Source organism: Lutra lutra, chromosome 2, assembly GCF_902655055.1.
Source record: "Lutra lutra chromosome 2, mLutLut1.2, whole genome shotgun sequence".
Classification (NCBI taxonomy): Eukaryota; Metazoa; Chordata; class Mammalia; order Carnivora; family Mustelidae; genus Lutra; species Lutra lutra.
The window spans coordinates 140,482,684-140,501,246 of record NC_062279.1 but is presented as its reverse complement, the minus strand read 5'-3'; positions in this window follow the sequence as shown (position 1 = coordinate 140,501,246).

Below are 18,563 nucleotides of genomic sequence, written 5' to 3'. Positions count from 1 at the left end.
TTGTGAGTAATTTACTAACCTGCCAGTGATGGGGCAGGCATAGGGAAGTAGCCTTAGTGTCTGCACAAAAAATCAGTTTCAGAGGGGCTCACCACACTTGCCTAACGATGGGGGAGCTGCTTTCCCCATGTTGGGGAGCTGCTTTCCCCATGTTGGGGAGTGGGTAGTCACCTGAAAAGGACACCAGCCATGTGAGGTGGTTGGACAAGACTTGGATGAGGTAGATGACTTGTTGCGCAGATATAGACCTGAAGTTCTGTGACCACATGGGTGTGGAGATCCTGTCCCCCCTCTTTGGCACCCTGTACCCCAGTTCCTACCTGGCGGCCCACAAGGACTTCAGCTACAAGTGCCAGCCACAGTCCTAGACATCCCCAGGGTCATCCCCAGGGACCAGGGCAACATTTACTACTTGGGAACCTTTTTTGGGGTATCAGTGATGAAGGTTCACTGACTTACCTTGGCCTGTCACCATGCAGTGGGGGTCAACCTGGCCAATGGGATGGAGGCCATGTGGCATGACAAGAGCCACTTAAACAGGTACCTGCTGGACCACAAGCTCACCAAGATGCTATCCCTGGAGCACCCATGGGATCTGCGGCTGCTGGGCTGTCCCCAGAAGACTTGTGGGACCTGCGGCTGCTGGGTTGTCCCCAGAGGACCTGTGGGACTTGCGGTGGTTGGGCTGTCCCTGGAGGACCTGTGGGACCGTGACTGCTGGGATACCCAAACCCCACCCCACCCCAGCCATGAAGAAACTGAATTTGTGTCTGTGTCTAAGAATCACCAGGACACCCAGAATGCATGTGGGGCTGCCTCCATCTCCATTAGGGGGTGCTGCCAGTGGAGCCATCAGAGCAGGTTCCTTCTTCTGTCCCTTTGAGGGAGGCTGTGGAGCCCAGCACTGCCCACATGGGCATGTCCAGAGTCCCCAGCTACACCTGCACACAGGAGGCCTGCCTGGGGACGCAAGGTCCTCTCTTTGTGGTCCCTACATTTTGATAACTTCTGGGTCATTTAAGCTGTGAACGGCTCCAGTTTTATGTCAGATGTTTTTCTGTGTCAATGTGGTGCAACCATCTTTAAAAAGAACAATTGAGGGAAAAGGCTTTCTCCCTGGTTCTAAACAGACACAGGTTGGTGGGGCTTCGAGCAGCCCTGCAGCAACCATCAAGCCAGAACTGGGCCTGGCCAGGTCTTCCCTCCCAGTCCCATGGGGCTTCAGGGCCACGGGTGCGTCGAGTCACCTGTCAGACCCCCAGTCCACTGACCACCAGAGGCCTTGGCTGTGGTCACTAGCTTGGCCTCCAAGAGCATGGAACCCTCTGGGTTATATATGGTTCCTGCCTTGGTTTTAAATGGCTATCTCTGTGCTGGTGTTCGTGAAATGTGGACACCGGCTCCATCTGGGTGTGTGTTCTATTGGGATTCCTCAGTGCCCACTGATGTGTTTGCACTTGTGCCCTCATCTGCTTGCACTCTGAGCAAGCGTTCGCTGAGTGCCAACTGTGAACTCAGTCACCAACAAGGGGCAGAGTGTGAAAGCTAGAACTAAGATACAGGATTCCTGCTCCAGGGCCCTCCTGGGACTCATGATGACCCTGTCCTCTTGACTCACTTCTTTCCTACTGTGTTGTAATAGACATACAAGTGATACTGTTAAGTATATTTCAAGGTACAATTTGTGGCAATAAGTAAATTCACTGTTATGCACCTGCCACCTCCATCCATCACCACAACTTTGTAATCATCCCAAACTGAACTTCTACACATGAGACCCTAACCCCCCATTCCCCCTCCCCAGCCCCAGCACTCAGTAGCTCCTTTGATCTCTATGAATCAGAGTGTTCTCTGTCCCTCACAGGTTGGGTGCTCCAGTATCAGTCCTTTAAGGACTGGATTATTTCATGTAGTGCAATGGGCTCAAAGTCTGGCCCCATGAACCTGGACCTGACCCACTTTTCCCCCAAAGGAGTAGCTCAGTGCCATCCTGTCTAAGTAGAGCCTCCTCAGTCCCCTCTGCCCTCCTCATCTTCCTCCTCAGCCTGAAGATGATCGCAACCAATCTGCCACTTTGAAGACCTTGAAGTCTGGATGCCAGGAATATACCCTGGGGATCTCAGGCCTCACCTACCCCATCTGTCCACGTCAGGTGCCTGCATCCCCCATCAGCTGGCCGCTTGCTCCTCCCACATGTGTCCCCATTTCAGGAGAGGAATTAACACCAAGTCCAGGCCCTTGGAGTCCTCTGTGACTTCTTGCTTACCACCAAATCTCCCAGTAGTGAGGTGGCTATTGCAGGCATTCAATGACCAAAACATTTAAAGGCATATGTGAGTCTCTGTTCCCTAGGGCAATGGATAATAGTTGGTGCAAATAGATACCAAGCAGAATCACTGGAAGAAAGTCCAAGTGATGAGGAGCTTTACGGAAGAAGGGTCTGGAAGCTCTGATCTATTCCTAAGCCCCTGGGACACTAGATGCATGGGCTGAGTGCCTGCTCAGGGAAGACTTGAGAAGGCCCTAGGCTCTCCTCTCTGGTGATCATCAGACTCAGCAAGTAGGAAGTGAAGGCCAAGGCAGAGTCCTAAAAGGTCTGGCTGGTGCTGAAGTTGTATCCTGACACCCACACACCCAGAGCCCTCCTCCCCAACTGCGAAGACTGGAAGTTTTGTTTTGTTTTTCCCAGAGGGAGGGAAGTTTCCAGATGTTTAAGGAAATCTCACCCAATCAGCAGTTGACCACTACATTCACAGAATAGACGCTTCTGTGGCTGCATACGACAAGGAATACAGATTTGACAAAATCAGTTCAGAAAAGTCACTAAGCCAACAGCAGAACTGCAGTGAGAGGAACAGAAGCAGTGAACCCTGGGGAGGGGCAGAACTGGTATTTTTGACTTTCTACATTGCACTATTCGCAGTGCCCCAGATCCAGAGGCAGAGAGATGGGTAGTGATAACACAGGAAAGGAATCTATTTCACTGCAGCCCACACTGGAAGGCAGAGGAGTGGCCTGATCTATAGGTGCTGAAAACTCTCCTGGGCTTTTATATAAGGAAAATTTAGGACAAAGGTCTATGGGTAGGTGTAGGGGGCAGTAAAGTTCTAGTCGATCATTGTCTTGGGGTCAGTCATTCAGGGTCTTGTTGGCATCAGGCAGTGATTATTGCTTTGGGGGTTGTTTCACTTGAGTTAACAGATGAGTCCAAAGGAAGGACGTCATCAGTTAGGAAGTACACATGAAGATCATAGTGGAGGTGGGTAAAGGCCTCTTTCACTCCCAAAGTGGGGGAGCTCCGAGCTTCTGCTACACACGTTGCCCTGTTCATCACTTTCAGCTGCCTGGTCCTGAGTTCTGTCCTTTTAATGAACTGGTGATGTACTAAGTAACGTGTTTCTCTGAGTTCCATGAGCTGCTCGAGCAGATTTTTTTGAACTTGAGGAGGAGGTTGTGGGACCTCCAATCTGTAGCCATAGCTCAGAAACATGGGTGACCTCTCTGCTCAGCCACTGGCTGACCACTAAGTAAATAGCACAGGGATTCAGAGGTCACACATAACAAAGAACACAGACTTGACAAAGTTAGTTCAGGAAAGTCACTAAGCCAACAGTAACAACTACAATGAGCAGCAATAATGAAGCCTGGTATGGGGAAGTTTTGATATACAGGATTCTTCATTATAATATTCATCATCACACCCTGGACTTGTCACTGGGGCCAAGTCCCCTGGCTGGTGGTCAGGTAGCTCCTATGTGTTGCACCTGCCTCTCCCAGCCATGCACGGTCCTATGGTGCTTTCCAGAAGATGTCGGTTTTAACCAGGGCCAGGAAGATGGGATGGGTTTTCCTGATTCCCCCTGCCCCCTGCCCCTCTGCAGTGCTGCAAGAGAGGAAAGTTTTCTTCAGCTCCTCTTAACACCCCTGGCTGGGTCTGGAAATTGACAGATGAACAGGAGAAAAGCAGGCAAAGTGTATTGATCTTTTTTGGTGGGAGCCTCACAAGAACACGGAGACCAGCAGAGGCAATTGGAGCAGACAGCTCTTCTCCCTTTAGACAAAGAAGCAATAAATGTGTGAAGAATTGACAGACATGGATTTGGACTAGGGCTGGTAAATGGTAAAGAAGTAACTAGGAAGGTAAGGGTTAGTTTAACCAGGTATGTTCGTATGGCCTTTGTGGCCCTAAATTCCTTGACTCTGGTGATAAGCTTGTCCTCCCTGTGGTCTAAGGAGAGAAAGTGTCACATGGGAGCATGCTGACCTGCTTCAGGGAAGAAAGGCTGATGGCTGGGGATCAGAGGGAACTTCTGGCTTCTGCTCTATGCAAAATTCTTTCAGTTTCTATATTTAATTTGCCAAGATGCCATATTTTGAGTAGTGTGTCCTCAACTCGCCTGATGCTGTACTCTGTCTCCCCCTCGTATCTGGGACATCGAATGCACTGCTGTGGAGACCTCCCAGCCCTGGGGCAGCCCCTTGTACAGGGAGATGCCTGCCTCAAAGAGAGGGTTGTCTATGACTTCCCACATGGGTGCCCCATTGCTAAGGGTGGCTGCCCCTCCTCAGGGAGATTGGGGGGGAGAATGCAGATCTTACTTTGAGAAACTGACTTCATTTCCTGAAAATGTCTACCTGATAGTGGGATCACACAGGAGATCTATCTTTAGTATTTTGGGGAAGCTCCATACTTTTCCCAGCATGGCTGTGCCAACTGAAGTCAATTCTGGATGATTTTTACCTATAAACCAAGCTTTTTTGAGAACCTCTCTAGCAGAGAACATGAGTAGAACATTTTCAAGACATTGCAAAGTATACTAACCATAGGAACAAACTGGTAACTTAGAAACTATTGAAATGAAGAACTGGTTCTCCTTCCATTTCTGGCTAGTATGCTGGTCTGTGGCTTAATCCCACTTCAGGCAGCTGGAAGGCTGACCTCCCAGGTCAGCTGCCACTGAGATGGCTACTGTTTCCAGAAATTCTTTGGGGTGTGGCCGGGTTTCCCCACCTTTGCACAGACCAAGTTGGTGACCTCTGACAGTGGAGTCATGGGTCCTCCAGTCATGGTCCTCCCCCCTCCCCCAGAAGAGCCATCACACTGAGGGTTTAGGGGGATAGGAACTTCCCCCAGGCAAACCACCTGAGATTCCCACAGTCCCTACCTGACCTTCAGATGCTCCTCTGTTACTCCTGAGCCTCTGGTGTCTTCCTGGAACCCTGACCTGTCTGTTTTCAGACAACTCACCCAGTGGTACCCTCACTTTCTGGGAGGGGGATTTGTTGAAATCTGTAGCATGTCCTGCTGCTTCACCTGGATCGCTTTTTGATGGTACATCATCTGGGCTGTCTGAGGACTTAAGACCGTGGGTCTGTGGCCTGGAGTGACTCTGAGCAGAGCTGGTGGGTTGGGAGGGCTGCAAGGCAGAGAGACAGGTTTCCAGAAAACTGTCTGGGGTTCCCAGCATCTTACTGTTTTTGCAGTCAAATGCTCTACCACTGAGCTATACCCCCGCATCTTACTGTTTTTGAGTCAAAGCCCTGAGATCCTTAAAATGCCAGCAGTGTTAGAACAAGGGCCAGAAAAACACATGTCTTTGTGTACCCAACACCATCTAATCTATTGGTCCTTTCTTGTCACTTGAGCTGAGTACGAAGGATTGGGAGTGGGAGCTTGGGGGGGTTGGTCCTGAGCCAGACTTCGTGTTTGGTGGACAAAGGCCTTCCATATAAGCTTGTGCTGAGCCTGAGGAGGGGGCCTGTATGGAGAACCCCTCTGCAGGCACTGCTGTCCCTTTATGTTCCCTCAGCCTGCCCCAGTGCACCTGCTGCTGGGGGAGCACCTGCCCCCTCCTTTCTGCCTGAGGGGTCTCTCCAGCACCAGTAGTACCTCTTCCTCTGTGAGTTACTGCCAGCCTGCAATGTGGGTTCCACTGAACTCGATGACATCCAGCCCTGGGGACAGAGCCAGTGAGGGTGGGACATAGTCTCCTAGCAGGACTGAGCACTAGGCCCACACTGTGCTCACTCTCCTCCTGGGGGCTCACGGTGCCACATCCTCCCTCAATCTCCCTGAACCCAAGTCCTCCTCTGCTCGAGGACCATCTTTGTCCCAGGCTCCACATGCTGGGACTGGGAGCAGGTCATCTGGACTTTCTGGACTTGTGCTTCCATGCCCATGACATGGGCACAGGCTGGCCTCATAGACTTGTTAGAGGAGACCCAGTGCAGGAAGATGCAGGGCACTGCAAGGGAGATGCCAAGTGACCCCAGAGGGATCACACAGGCCTTGTACAAAGCACAAGGCTCACGGGACCCAGCACAGGATGCAGGCATCAGGCCACAGGGCATGGGGAGTCCTGGCAGGAGGCCCTGGCGGGGGTGATCCCTGAGGAGGGTCCACGGAAGGGTCCCTGAGGAGGCAGGAGACAAGGAAGACAGGAGACAAGGAAGATGCCAAGACAGAGCTTCCCAAGGATGTTGATGGAAGAATCAGAGGATCGCAGAGATCCTTGGGAAAACTCAGAGGTTCTGGAGATGTTGGATGAAACACTGTCATTTGGTCAGGAAAGTTAGGTCACAAACTCCCAATCAACACTGGCTGATTTACTCTTTGTTGGTTCTAGGAATCAGTGCATATGGGCCATTAGAACTCACAGTGCATGAAGTCTAGGATATACTTACTTTTCTTCACATTTCTGGACTAGATTCTTCTTGAGGAAGTGCTAAGCATGGGTCTCCATTCTTTTTTTTTTTAATTTCTTTGTACGTAAGAGGTTTTTATTTCATTACAAATATTCTTTACATAGACAAATTTAAACATGTGGGTTGATTTCTCCATTTTGAAAGTTAGCATTATTTTAGTATGTCAGACAATTATGACCTTATTGTTGCTGCATTTTTAAAATTACTTTTCAGCTTAACAGTATTCATTGTTTTTGCACCACACCCAGTGCTACATGCAATCCGTGCCCTCCCTAATACCCACCACCTTGTTCCCCAACCTCCCACCCCCCACCCCTTCAAGACCCTCAGGTTGTTTTTCAGAGTTCGTCGTCTCTCATGGTTCACCTCCCCTTCCAATTTCCCACAACTCCCTTCTCCTCTCCATCTCCCCTTGTCCTCCATGCTATTTGTTATGCTCCACAAATAAGTGAAACCATATGATAATTGACTCTCTCTGCTTGACTTATTTCACTCAGCATAATCTCTTCCAGTCCCGTCCATGTTGCTACAAAAGTTGGGAATTCATCCTTTCTGATAGAGGCATAATACTCCATAGTGTATATAGACCACATCTTCCTTATCCATTTGTCCATTGAAGGGCATCTTGGTTCTTTCCACAGCTTGGCGACCATGGCTATTGCTGATATAAACATTGGGGTACAGATGGCCCTTCTTTTCACTACATCTGTATCTTTGGGGTAAATACCCAGTAGTGCAATTGCAGGGTCATAGGGAAGCTTTATTTTTAATTTCTTGAGGAATCTCCACACTGTTTTCCAAAGTGGCTGCACCAACTTGCATTCCCACCCACAATGTAAGAGGGTTCTCCTTTCTCCACATCCTCTCGAACACATGTTGTTTCCTGTCTTGCTAATTTTGGCCATTCTAAGTGGTGTAAGGTGGTATCTCAATGTGGTTTTAATTTGAATCTCCCTGATGGCTAATGATGATGAACATTTTTTCATGTGTCTGATAGTCATCTGTATGTCTTCATTGGAGAAGTGTCTGTTCATATCTTCTGCCCATTTTTTGACATGATTATCTGTTTTGTGTGTGTTGAGTTTGAGGAGTTCTTTATAGATCCTGGATATCAACCTTTTGTCTGTACTGTCATTTGCAAATATCTTCTCCCATCCCGTGGGTTGCCTCTTTGTTTCATTGACTGTTTCCTTTGCTGTGCAGAAGATTTTGATCTTGATGAAGTCGCAAAAGTTCATTTTCGCTTTTGTTTCCTTTGCCTTTGGAAGACATATCTCGAAAGAAGTTGCTGTGGCTGATATCGAAGAGGTTACTGCCTATGTTCTCCTCTAGGATTCTGATGGATTCCTGTCTCACGTTGAGGTCTTTTATCCATTTTGAGTTTATCTTTGTGTACGGTGTAAGAGAATGGTCGAGTTTCATTCTTCTACATATAGCTGTCCAATTTTCCCAGCACCATTTATTGAAGAGACTGTCTTTTTCCCACTGTATATTTTTTCCTATTTTGTTGAAGATTATTTGCCCCTAGAGTTGAGGGTCCATATCTGGGCTCTCTACTCTGTTCCACTGCTCTAATGTGTCTGTTTTTATGCCAGTACCATGCTGTTTTGGTGATCACAGCTTTGTAGTAAAGCTTGAAATCAGGTAACGTGATGCCCCCAGTTTTGTTTTTGTTTTTCAACATTTCCTTAGCAATTCGGGGTCTCTTCTGATTCCATACAAATTTTAGGATTATTTTTTCCAGCTCTTTGAAAAATACTGGTGGAATTTTGATCGTAATGGCATTAAAGTATAGTTTTCTCTAGGCAGTATAGACATTTTTTTTTTATTTTTTCAGCATAACAGTATTCATTATTTTTGCACCACACCCAGTGCTCCATGCAATCTGTGCCCTCTACAATACCCACCACCTGGTGCCCCCAACCTCCCACCCCCCACCCCTTCAAAATTCTCAGATCGTTTTTCAGAGTCCATAGTCTTTCATGGTTCACCTCCCCTTCCAATTTCCCTCAACTCCCTTCTCCTCTCCATCTCCCCTTGTCCTCCATGCTATTTGTTATGCTCCACAAATAAGTGAAACCACAGTATAGACATTTTAACAATGTTTATTCTTCCAATCCAAGAGCATGGAATGGTCTTCCATCTTTTTGTGTCTTCTTCAATTTCTTTCATGAGTGTTCTGTAGTTCCTCGAGTACAGTTCCTTTACCTCTTTGGTTAGGTTTATTCCCAGGTATCTTATGGTTCTTGGTGCTATAGTAAATGGAACTGATTCTCTAATTTCCCTTCCTGTTTTTTCATTGTTAGTGTATAAGAAAGCCACTGATTTCTGAACATTGACTTTGTAACCTGCCATGTTACTGAATTGCTGTATGAGTTCTAGTAGTTTGGGGGTGGAGTCTTTTGGATTTTCCATAGAAAGAATCATGTCATCTGCAAAGAGAGAGAGTTTGACTTCTTCATTGCCAACTTGGATACCTTTTATTTCTCTTTGTTGTCTGATTGCTGTTGCTAGGACTTCTAATACTATGTTGAACAAGAGTGGTGAGAGTGGGCATCCTTGTCGTGTTCCTGATCTCAACAGGAAGGCTGCAAGCTTTTTCCTATTGAGGATGATATTTGCTGTGGGTCTTTCATAGATAGATTTTATGAAGTTCAGGAATGTCCCCTCTATCCTTATACTTTGAAGTGTTTTAGTCAGGAACAGATGCTGGATTTTGTCAAATGCTTTTTCTGCATCAATTGAGAGGACCATGTGGTTCTTCTCTCTTTTCTTATTGATTTGTTCTATCACATTGATTGATTTGCAAATGTTGAACCATCCTTGTAGCCCAGGGATGAATCCCACCTGGTCATGGTGGATAATCTTTTTAATGTGCTGTTGGATCCTGTTTGCTAGGATCTTGTTGAGAATCTTAGCATCCATATTCATCAGTGATATTGGTCTGAAATTCTCCTTTTTGGTAGGGTCTTTGCCTGGTTTGGGGATCAGGGTAATGCTGGCTTCAGAGAAATGGTCTGGAAGTTTTCCTTCTGCTTCAATTTTTTGAAACAGCTTCAGGAGAATAGGTGTTATTTCTTCTTTGAAAGTTTGGTAGGATTCCCCAGGGAATCCATCAGGTCCTGGGCTCTTGTTTTTTGGGGAGCTTTTTGATCACTGCTTCAATCTCGTTACTAGATATCAGACTATTCAGATTATCAATTTCTTCCTGGTTCAGTTTTGGGAGTTTATAGTTTTCCAGGAATGCATCCATTTCATCTAGGTTGCTTAGCTTATTGTCATATAACTGTTGATAATAACTTCTGATGATTGTTTCTACTTCCTTGGTGTTAGTTGTGATCTCTCCCTTTTCATTCATAATTTTATTAATTTGAGCTTTCTCTCTTTTCTTTTGGATCAGTGAGGCCAATGGTTTATTGATCTTATTGATTCTTTCAAAAAACCAGCTTCTAGTTTCATTGATACATTCTACTGTATCTCTGGTTTCTATCTCATTGATCTCTGCTCTAATCTTGATTATTTCCCTTTTTGTGTGTGGAGTTGGTTTGATTTGTTGTTGATTCTCCAGTTCTTTAAGGTGCAGAGATAGCTGGTTTATTCTGGATTTTTCAATTTTTTTGAGGGAGGCTTGGATGGCTATGTATTTCCCCCTTAGGACTGCCTTTGCTGTATCCCATAGGTTTTGGACCAAAGTGTCTTCATTTTCGTTGGTTTCTATGAATTGTTTAAGTTCTTCTTTGATCTCCTGGTTGATCCAAGCATTCTTTTTTTTTCTTTTTTAAAGATTTTATTTATTTATTTGACAGACAGAGATCACAAGTAGGCAGAGAGGCATGCAGAGAGAGCGGGGAGCAGGCTTCCTGCTGAGCAGAGAGCTTGATGTGGGGCTGGATCCCAGGGCCCTGGGATCATGACCCGAGCCGAAGGCAATGGCTTTAACCCACTGAGCCACCCAGGCACCCCTGATTCAATCATTCTTAAGCAAGGTGGTCTTTAGTTTCCAGGTGTTTGAGTTCCTTCCAAACTTTTCCTTGTGATTGAGCTCCAGTTTCAAAGCATTGTGATCTGAGAATATACAGGGAATAATCTTAGTCTTTTGGTATCGGTTGAGTCCTGATTTGTGACCCAGTATGTGGTTTATTCTGGAGAAGGTTCCATGTGAACTTGAGAAGAATGAGTATTCTGTTGTTTTAGGGTGGAATGTTCTATAATATCTATGAGGTCCATCTGGTCCAATGTGTCATTCAATGCTCTTGTTTCTTTATTGATTTTCTGCTCCAATGATCTGTCTATTACTGAGAGAGGCGTGTTAAGATCTCCTACTCTTAATGTATTCATATCAGTATGACTCTTTATCTCGATTAAGAGTTTCTTATGTAATTGGCTGCTCCCATATTGGGGGCATAGATATTTACAATTGTTAAATCATCTTGGTGGATAGTCCCTTTAAGAATGATGTAGTGTCCTTCTGTATCTCTGACTACAGTCTTTAGTTTAAAATCTAATTTATCTGATATGAGAATCGCTACCCTGGCCTTCTTTTGAAGCCCATTGGCATGAAAGATGCTTCTCCATCTCTTCACTTTCAGTCTGGGTGTATCCTTAGGTTCGAAATGGGTCTCTTGTAGACAACATATGGATGGGTCCTGTTGTTTTATCCAATCTGCAACCCTGTGTCAACTTATGGGCACATTTAGGCCATTCACATTGAGAGTGATTATTGATAGATACGTTTTTATTGACATCGTGTTACCTTTGAAGTCTTTCTTTCTGTAGATTGTCTCTATATTTCTGTTCAATGATATTCTTAGGATTTTTCCTCTTTTATAGACCCCCCCTTAATATTTCCTGCAGTATCAGCTTGGTGGTTGCATAGTCTTTTAAGCCTTGCTGGCCTTGGAAACTCTTTATCTCTCCATCCATTTTGAATGTCAGTCTTGCTGGATAAAGTATTCTTGGCTGCATGTTCTTCTCATTTAGTGCCCTGAATATATCTTGCCAGCCCATTCTGGCTTGCCAGGTCTCTGTGGACAGGTCTGACCTTATTCTGATGGGCTTTCCTCTGTATGTGAGGAGCCTCTTTGTCCTAGTGGCTTTCAAGAGATTGTATCTACAATTATGATTTCTCAATTTTACTATTAGGTGCCTTGAATTTTTTTAGTATCTATAATCTTGGGGGGAGAACACTCTGCCTCTAGTACATGAATGCTGGTTCCATTCATGAGATTGGGAAAATTTTCATGGAGAATTTGTTCCACTATATCTTCTAGACTTCTTTCTTTCTCCTCCCCTTCAGGGATTCCAATAATTCTGACGTTGGAATGTTTCATGGTGTCATTTATTTCCCTGATTCTGTTTTCGTGGCTTCTAAGCTGTTTGTTCCAGGCTTCCTCCTGATCCTTTCTCTCTATCTGTTTGTCCTCCAGATCACTAATTCTATCTTCTGTCTCAGTTACCCTAGCTTTTAGAGAATTTAGATTAGATTGGAACTCATTGAGAGCATTGTGACCATCATCCCTGGTGGCTTTCAGTTCTGTCCTAATCAATTCCATTTTGTCATCCATGGCTTTCTCCAACCTAACCATTGCCTGGATAATTGTTAGCTGAATTCCCTTTCTGACACATTGTCTATGTCGATAGCCATTAGCTCTGTTGAAGATGGCCCATCCTCTGAATTTTTCTTCTGTTGGGATTCCTCCTTCTGGTCATTTTGGTGAAAGATGGCTGAACGGATGTAGGTGGATATATCGACCATGGTGCAGTTGAGGTGCACCCTGGAATGATTCTGAGCAATCAAGAGTCCCCACGTAAATGAAAGAAAAAAGAAGGAGAGAAAAAAGAAGAAAGAAGAGAGAGAGAGAGAGAGAGAGAGACAGGAAAAAAAGAAAGATAAAATAAAAGAGAAGGCCCAGCCCAAATGGCCCCCTAGGTAAGATTTATGAGGTAAACAAACAAAAACAGACAAATAAAAAGACTGACAAAAGTAGATGACAAGAGAAAAAAAATATATATAAAAGCAAGACAAAAAAAGAACCTCGTCAAAAAGAACCCCAAGTATAAGATTTATATACTACCAGGACAAACACAAATACATAGAAACACTGGTGGAAGAAAAAGATGGGAGAGTGGTTATAAATTCTCAGTGTGGGGGAGGAAGGTTATTTTGATTCTTCCTGGATGTATCTTGATATCTTTGTTAAGGGACTCAACTTTCCTAAGATAAAGGGGGATTAAAAATTGGTTTACCTATAGGGGTAGCATTGATTGGGGAAAGGGGACTACCTTGAAGTTTAATTCTATATGTATATTAAAAAATAAAAATAAAAAAAGAACCAACTAAACTAAAATGAAATTGAAAAAAATTAAAAAATAGAAAAGCAAAAGAAAAATGCGGGTATATGTATCAAAAAGTTCAGGTTAAAAGGTTATTATGGAATTTGATGTACTGGACATCTCACTGTGATGTAAATAGGTTTAAAAATTATCTATAAAAAAATGAACCAGGGGCGCCTGGGTGGCTCAGTGGGTTAAAGCCTCTGCCTTCGGCTCAGGTCATGATCTCAGGGTCCTGGGATCAAGCCCCACATCGGGCTTTCTGGTTAGCAGGGAGCACGCTTCCTCCTCTCCTCTCTGCCTGCCTCTCAGCCTACTTGTGATCTCTGTCTGTCAAATAAATAAATAAAATCTTTAAAAAAAATGAACCAGAATGGTGGGAACGAATTAAAAATAAAAGTTGTATCTATGAAGTAGTGGTGGTTGTTCTCTTGTCTTTTTTTTTTTTTTTTCCAGTCGGCTTTCTGGGGGAGGGGCCTGCCACGTGGGTTTTCAGGCAGTGTTTCCTGAGTTAAGTCCTCCCACCCCCCTCAAGGGTGTGGGCTCTGAGGAAACCGGTTTTTCAGACTTTTGTTCTCTTGAGGCTTTGTTTGTGTGTTTGTTTGTTCATTTGTTTTCTCTTGCCTTGACAGCTTTTGATGGTTTTTGGAGGTTTAGAGAAAAGCAAACTGCACCCAGACCTCCCTCTCAGAGAGAAGCCTCTGTCTGTTCCCCTCTGGGTGCTGCAGATCACATAAGTTCCCCCTCAGCTGCTGGCAGAGCACGTTCTGAGTCGTGGTCCCTGGGGACACAGGAACTCCTGCTTGTACCCAAAACCATGACAGTGGTGGCTGTCTGGGCAGCTCCAGACCGCCAGAGAGGTTCCAAGCAGCGATAGCACACTGAGATTTTCCCACTTGCCTGGGCTGGGAGTACTCAGCCTTTCCAGGACCAAGAGTGCCGAGCTGGCACCTGCATGCACCTCTCTCAGTGGAAGGTGTGGGGCATGACTCAGACTCCAGTAGCGTGGTGCAGCGTGCACGTGGGGACTGCAAAAAGGCTGTGTTTCTGCTGGCTGGTGAGGCTCCCAGCCCCTCATGGGAGCTGCACCCCATGCACTCTCAGGTGCACTTGTGGCTCAGGGACCAAGATCTGGTTTCTTTGCCACACTCTCTGGCTCAGCGCCAGGGGTGGCTGTCCTGGGTCTGGTGACTTAAGCCCCTGTCCCTAACTGCCCCAATTCCCACAATTTCCCCCCACGATCCTTTGCTTCTTTTGAGTGCTTTCAACCAGACTCCAAATTAATGCTGGTCCCCAGTCGCAGGGCACTCTCATATTGGGGTATTACTTTCCAATGGTCCGCTTCTGGTGGCTCCCTCCCCCTTTTATCTTCCAATATCAGTCCGATGTTCCCACTCTGCTTTACCTGCCCACTGGCATCTTCTGCCCCCGTAGAGATCCAGACATGTATAATTCTAACCTCAGGCTGATTTCATGGCTGATCAGAGTTCTTTGGTAGATAATCAGCTCACTTTAGGGTACAGAAACGGCGCCTCCTCCTAGTTCTCTGCCATCTTGTCTCCCCTACCCCCCGCCAACACCTGTTTTATCTTCTGTTGTTAATTTTAGCCATTCTGTCAGGTGTCTGTTGATATCTCACTGGAGTTTCAATTTGCATTTCCGAGACAACCAATGATTCTGAGCATCTTTTCATGCCTGTAAGCAGTGTTTAAGTCCCCTTTGGAAAATTTTCCATTCATGTGTTCTGCCCATTTTTTAATTGAATTACAATTTTTTTAGGTGTTTGGTTTTATAAGAGCCTTTTATGATTTGGATATTGAGCCTTTATCTGATATGTCATTTGCAACTAACTTTTCCCATCCTGTAGTTTGTCTTTTCATTTTGTTGATAGGATCCTCCACTGTGCAGAAGTTTGTTGTTGTTGTTATTGATGATGATCATGATTAAGTCCCATTAGTTTATTTTTGCTGATGTTTCCCTTCTCTCAGGAGATGATTTAGTAGGAAATTTTTATGGCTGAAGACAAAGAGGTTACTGCATGTCCTCTAGGATTTGTAAAAAAAAAAAAAAAATTATTTATGTATTTTTAAAATTTCTTTTAAGTGTTCCAGAATTCATTGTTTATGTACCACACCCAGTGCTCCATGTAATACATGCCCTTCATAATACCCACCACCAGGCTCACACAATCTCCCACCCCCCTCCCCTTCAAAACCCTCAGTTTGTTTCTCAGAGTCCACCGTCTCTCATAGTTCATCTCCCCCTCCAATTTCCCCATCTGTATTTCTTGTTTGGAGAAATGTCTGTTCATATCTTCTACCTACATTTTAACTGGAGTATTTGTTTTTTTGGGTGTTGAGTTGTATCAGTTCTATATATTTTGGACAGTATCTCTTTATTGCACAGGATATCTTCTCCCTTTCAGTAGGTTGTGTTATTATTACTTTTTTCATTGTTTTTCCACTGTGCAGAAACTTTTTATTTTGATGTAGTCCCAATAGTTCATTTTTTGCTTTGTTTCCTTTGCCTTAGGAGACAGTCTAGAAGAATGTTGCTATGGCCCATGTTAAGAAGTTAATGTCTATGCTGTCTTAGAGGATTTTTATGGTTTCAGGCCTCACATTGAGATCTTCTAACTGTTGAGTTTGTTTGTCTGTGTAGTGTTAGGAAGTAGAGTAATTTTATTCTTTTGTGTATAGCTGTCCAGTTTTTCCAACACCATTTGTTATAGAGACAGTCCTTTTCCTTTTTGATATTCTTGCCTGCTTTGTGGAAGATTAATTGACCACATAATTGTGGGTTTATGTCTGAGCTTCTATCTTGTTCCCTTGGTCACTGCATGTATTTTTGTGCCAGTACCATACTGTTAGGATGACTACAGATTGGTAGTATAACTTGAACTCTGGAATTGTGACTCCTCCAGCTTTTTCTTCTCAACATTGCATTGGCTGTTCAGTATCTTTTGTGGTCACATACAAATTTCTAGGATTGTTTATTTGAGCTCTTTTTGTTTAATATAAATTCAATAAGCCAACTTATAGTACATCATTAGTTTCAGATGTAGTATTCAATAATAGGTCAGGTGTGTATAACACCTAGGGCTCATTGCATCATGTGCTCTCCTTAATGCCCATCACCCAGTTACCCCATCCCCTGTCCATTTCCCCTCCAGCAACCCTCAGTTTTTTTCTGTAGTTAAGAGTCTCTCATGGTTTTCCTCCCTCTCTGATGACTTCCCATTCCATTTTCCCTCCCTTCCCTTATGATCCTCTGTGCTGTTTCTTATAGTTCACAAATGAGTGAAACCATATAACAATTGTCTTTCTCTGATAGACATTTTACTCAGCATAATACCCTCCAGTTCCATCCAGGTCGATGTGATGGTAAGTATTCATCCTCTCTGATGACTGAATAATATTACATTGTAGATATGAACCACATCCTCTTTATCCATTCCTCTGTCCATGAATATCTGGGCTCTTTCCATAGTTTGGCTATAGTGGATATTACTGCTATAAACATTTTGGGGGGCAGGTGCCACTACTTTTCTAAATCTGTATCTTCGGGGTAAATACCTGGTAGTGCAATTCCTGGGTCATAGAGTAGCTCTATTTTTAACTTCTTCAGGAAGCTCAATATGATTTTACAGAGTGTCTGTATGAGCTTGAATTCCCACCAACAATGTAAGAGGGTTCCCCTGTCACCACATCCTCACCAATATTTGTTGTTCCCTGCCTTGATAATTTTAGCCATGCCAACTGTTGTTAAGGTGGTATCTTATTGTGGTTTTGATCTGTATTTTCCTGATAGCTACTGATGTTGAGCATTTTTTCATGTGTCTTGGTCACTTGAATGTCCTCTTTGTAGACAGGTATGTTTGTTTTACACCCATGTGTTAAGCTAGAACAAATCTGCTCTGAAACCTGTCCCGCACTCTATCTCATATTAAAACAGAAACAGTAATAGCTTTCTGGATTATGTAGTGGTATCTGTCTCTACTTACACTCTTGGATGCATAGGTACTGAGCCTGGACAGAAAGAGACCATGGCTCCTGTGGGCTAGGATTAACAGGTAAAGTATAAGAATTTAGTGAAATTTGAATTCCAGGCATAGAGTGAATAATTATTGTTGAGAAAATACTCCCAGGTAGGGCTTAAGAACATTACATAACAATAGTTTTTTCAAATAGGTTACTGGGTGAAAAGTCTTTTTCTTTTTAAAGATTTTATTTATTTATTTGACACAGAGAGAGAGATCACAAGTAGGCAGAGAGGCAGGCAGAAAGAGAGGGGGAAGCAGGCTCCCTGCTGAGCGGAGAGCCCGATGTGGGGCTCAATCCCAGGACCCTGGGATCATGACCTGAGCCGAAGGCAGAGGCTTAACCCACTGAGCCACCCAGGCACCCTGAAAAGTCTTCTTTTTTAATTATTCATTTTAATTCCAGTTGAGTTAACATGGTGTTATATTCGTTTCAGGTTAGGGCTAGGCCCAGTAGCATGGAAGGTGTAATCTGCTTAGGTGTAGAAACCTTCACAAGCTCTGAATTGAGGAAAAGAAATAAGGAGAATATCAGGCTCAATACTATGATCAGTATGGTATTAAGATTGAGATTTCAGGGGCGCCTGGGTGGCTCAGTGGGTTAAGCCGCTGCCTTTGGCTCAGGTCATGATCTCAGAGTCCTGGGATCGAGCCCCGCATCGGGCTCTCTGCTCAGCAGGGAGCCTGCTTCCTCCTCTCTCTGCCTGCCTCTCTGCCTGCTTGTGATCTCTCTGTCAAATAAATAAAATCTTAAAAAAAAAAAGATTGAGATTTCATTCAGATTTCTCTTGCTCTAAATCCTTACTGGAGTTTAAAAAGGCATGATTTCTAACTTTGTTGTGGTATGAGTCCTCTGCATCACTCAGGTGAATAATTTCCTGGGATTTGGAGCCAGGCCTCTGGGAGTGATCCTTTAAAAAGCAACCTAAGGTTAAGGTTAGGGGCTAGTGGCATGACAGGCCTGATCTTCCATCCCTGTGGTGAACATCCCAGGGGGCTGAATTGAGGGCATGGGTCGGGGGGTTATCAGTCTCTAGGTTTGTGTCTAGGGGGCTGCCGAATATAGGGGTGGATTCAGGTGGGTATGCACATCTGAATCCATTGTAGAGTTCCACCTTGCATGGTATCCATCTGGGGGGCAGACAGAGTCCTCTGGTATGGCTCAGGTGTCCCCAGTCTGGACAGCATGAGGGCCAGGGCTTTGGGGTCAGAACCTAAAACCTAACCTTGGTTTAGAGTTAGGGACTCGGGGCATGCATGACAGGACTGATCTGCTGGTGCTATGGAATGTTTCCTGGTAGACTCAGTTGAGGCTATGGGTCACAGTGAGTGTCAGGCTCTGGGATTTAGTAGATGGGCCGATGAAACTGCTGGTGGTATCAGGTGGGCATGATAGTTCTCCTGCTCTGATTCATTTCCCAAGTACCAAATGGCAGGGTTTCCTTCTGGGTGGCAGGTTGAGTCCTTTGGTATTGCTTAGGTACAT